The following is a 3,897-nucleotide window of genomic DNA, read 5'->3' as shown; positions in this document are numbered from 1 at the left end:
CCCCCCCCCCCCCCCCCCCCGAGATTTCTGCGCCCACAGCGGGGCATGGGGCTGCAGCCTGGCTGGACCAGCTCCAGGCAGGAGCTGCCTTCACAGCCCAGCAGGCAGGACCTGGTGTGGGAGGGAGCTCTGTGTGAGAGGGAGCCATAACTTCATGGCTGCCAAGGTGGGGTTCCCCTTGCCCTGATTTTCTGTGATAAGAAAACCAAAATCAAACACCAACATATATAAGTATTTAGAGTTTATTTTATTATAATGATTGAGGCAGCAGTAGGTTTCTAAATTGCTTTCAGATTGTTAATATATCAATAAATGGTGTTTCACTTTTTAAGTGGTATATCAACATAGTGGTATTTCATTTTAATTGCAGAAAAATGCAGATTTTGGGGTTTTTTAATTGGAAAATTTTGGAATTCACCAGAGAATTTTGGATTTTTAAACAGAAAACCAGGTTCCCTGCTAATCAGGAACGTGATTTAGCTTTGCAGTGTGGACATAGGAGCCTGAAAGTTTATACCTTCAGTCACATGCTGTGGTTAGCAGATAAGTAATTTAAACTCCTAATTTATCAGTCCCAGATTGTGGAATATTAACACTGTTTCTTGAAGTACATTGCAGTTTAACTTCTTCTCATGTCTTTGTTATAAACTAGATGTTTTTCTAGAATAATGCACAAGTGATGGCTCTTTCCATGCTGCAGTAAGGTCTTCCTTTGTATAGCTCTTGTTAAAGAGTCCGCAAATGAGCATGTGCTCTATAGTCTGCAGTTCACCGCACTCGCATATATTCATATTATTAGAGCAGACCCGTCTTATCATGTTTATTTTTGATCTTTCAGTTTGCACGTGCACATGATTTGGGCATCACTGCTGTTGGAAGGTCCTTCTGGGGTTCCACATCCCTTTCTGAATACCTGATTGCACATAATCTTTTCTTCCATAACTTCAGTCGCCTGTATCGGCCATCGTGTCCGATGGTGTGACACCGGTCATAAAACTCTCTCTCATTTTAAACCATTTAGTTACTTCTGTTTGAGCATAGTGCATGATGCCTGGGGCCTTCCATCTGCTGTGACCTTTCTTTTTGGCTCACTAACTTCTGATACCAGGTGGTGCAATGCCAGTCAGTAAGCTTAGGCTATCCTTTGGTGTTGGCTTTAGATATCCTATTATTTCATGACAGCTCTCATTTAGAACTGGGTCTGTTTTCTTGGCATGAACTGACTGTTCCCATGCTGGACATGCATACTCTGCAGTGGAGTAATAGAAGGCAATAGCAGGGTTCAAAATGTAGTTGGGTTTGCTCCCACTTTGAGGTGACCAACTTTTGAAGAACATTGTTGGAGGCACTGACTTTCCCTTTCATTTTCTCTACATGTACTTTGAATGTGTTTGGTCCAATGTAAACCCCAAGTACACAGGGTTGGGATGATTAGTTGGTGGGATTCCATCCCAGATGATATTTAATTTCCATTAAAATTGGCTTCTCTGTGACATAAGTGAAAATTCGTGATCTGCATCTTGGCTGGGTTGGCATAAAGCTGGTTCTTATTGCAGTAATGTGAGAGATTGCTCAGTGCACATATTAGTCTGTTGTTGACGGTGGTGAAGTCCCTTCTTTTGCAATATGATGTATAAATCATCAGCACATATGAAGCTCCTCACATTACTCTGTATGGGTTGGTTGTTGGTATATAGGATAAAAAGGAGTCGGTGCTAGCATGCTATCCTGTGGAAGGCCACTTTGTTGTTGTCTTCATCAGCTCCATTTCTTGCACAATTCTATTCTCCAAAAGAGATTGGATGACCTGCACTAACTAGGTGGTAGTCTTGTGTCATATTGTAGACTTTGGCAAGCACATTTTGGTGGATGAACGTGTTGTTATGTTGTCTGTAGGTCTACAAACACAGCACCTCTAATCATTCCTTTTTCAAATCCATTTTCTATATGATGGGTGATGTTTAGTATTTGGCTGGTGCAGGACTTGTCTGGTCTAAATCTGGTTGTTCTGGTATTAGATGTTCAATAGGAAGTGAAATGCAATTGAGAATAAGGCATTCGTAAAGCTTATAAAGATGGCACGGAAGTGATGCTAGTCTGAAGTTCTCTGGGCCGGAGGCATCCTTCCCTGGCTTTAATAAGTCTATTACACAGGCCTGTTGCCATAATTGAGGTATTCTGAGGGTTGTTGAGCAATTGTTAAAAAGGCATAATACCTGTAACTTAGTCGTGGTACCAAATGTTTGAGCTGCTCCATGCATATGTTGCTGTGTCCTGCTGTTTGCTCTTCTTCAGATGACTTATTCCGGTGTCAAGTTCATTGATTGTGTAGGGCATGCTAAAATGATTTTCCTCCAGATCAGTTTGCTGTCTAATCTGCATTTTAGGCTATTTGTTTAAGACTTTGCTATTAAGCAGAAATTGGTGAGCAACCTGGTTGGCTGTGATGTTGTGGTGTTGTTGTAGTTTCTTTGGGTCAGCTTTTAATCAGCTTGTGAATGGTTAACCATACTTTCCTCCTAGTGTGGGTCATATCTATTTCTTTGATCAGTTCTTTCCATTTTCATTGCCTTTCTTAGAGAGTGTTAGTTAGGGCTGTCCCTGCTGCAGTAGTGTCTCCTGAGAGAGGATCTCTTTGAAACATTTGCTGGTATTTTTTGTATTCAACTGCTAATATGGGAGTAAGCCATGGTGGATACTTGGTTCTGCACCCTAGAGATATATTAGTCTTGGAAGTTTTGCGCAGTGCGTTCAGGAAGAGGTCTAGTTATCTGAGACCTGGTTGGATGTGTGATTTTCGTCAATGTCTTCAGAAAAGCCTTTCAAATATGCTTTCTTAAAACTGAAGCATCTACATATTGGTACTATATTTGGAGTTATGGCTGCTGTGACACTGATAGCAACTGGTCTGTGCTGTATTTGGAGAATGGGTTCCAACATGTCTTTTTTTGTACATAACTTCTATATTTCTATAAACAAAAGTAAGGATTATAACTTCATCTCCATTGGGAGCTAGTCAAAGACCCAGGTAGCTCCAAGTCATGGATCAAGCTTAGGTGGTATGCGTTGGCCCACATCTTGAACAAGTTGTCATTCTTGTTCTTTTTGCTGTAGCCTGTCAGATTACTATGGCTATTCAAGTCACTCATGATCATGCATGCTTTTTCAAGGTCTGGGTTTCTTGGGTGCACAAAGGCAAAATGCTTCCTGGGGGCTTATAAATGGATGTTATTGAGATGTTGTCCATATTGATGGTCAAGACTTCGGTGTCGTTTTTTCCCGTCATCGAAGTGTTGATGAGCTCTGGTTTTAAGAAAACAGCACTACCCTATTTCTTGTGCTGCCTTCACAAAACAAATAGACAAGTGCCAAGATTTATCTCTGAAAAATTGTTTCAAATGGCTGCATATTAATTCATTAATCTTGTCAACGTTCTGAACACATTCTAGCTGCTGGGGAGAAGGGAAGAATAGGGAAACAGTCACTGTGGTTTCTTCAGCATATTCAGTAGGGAATTAAAAAAAAGTGGGGAGGGGCAACATTAGTTTGAATCAAGAAAGGGACACAGAATATTATTCTAATATTATAAAAGCGTCTGTCTGTCTGTCTGTGCGCTCTGATTGGCTGACAAACAGCCAATCCATTTGCAAAGAAGCGTTTGGACAAGTGGCAGCACACAGCCATGATGGTGGGACACAGAGGATGGGGGGCGAGGCCAGCTGTTGGCTTCCCACCTCCCCTCCTCCCTGCCCTGCTCCCTGGAGGCGGTGGCAACAGAGTGGATGGAGCGGACCTGTTCCCTGCAGGTGGCGGTGATGGAGCAGAGGGGGAGAGGCGAGGCCACTGGAGCTGGCCTCGTCCCCCCCCCCCCCCCCCCCCCCCCCCCCCCCCCGCGGG

At 42.9% G+C, this 3,897-nt stretch overlaps 1 protein-coding gene across 1 annotated transcript in view; it reads left to right on the top strand.

Moving 5' to 3' along the window:
- Positions 1–3,897, top strand: part of TMEM38B (transmembrane protein 38B) — a 45,176-nt gene that overhangs the window by 17,505 nt on the left and 23,774 nt on the right. The window lies entirely within an intron of this gene.

This window comes from Gavialis gangeticus, unplaced genomic scaffold (assembly GCF_001723915.1).
Source record: "Gavialis gangeticus isolate Ggan-Ray unplaced genomic scaffold, GavGan_comp1, whole genome shotgun sequence".
NCBI classification, from domain to species: Eukaryota; Metazoa; Chordata; order Crocodylia; family Gavialidae; genus Gavialis; species Gavialis gangeticus.
The sequence above is the reverse complement of the archived record's forward strand: the minus strand, read 5'-3'. Positions and strand labels throughout refer to the sequence as shown.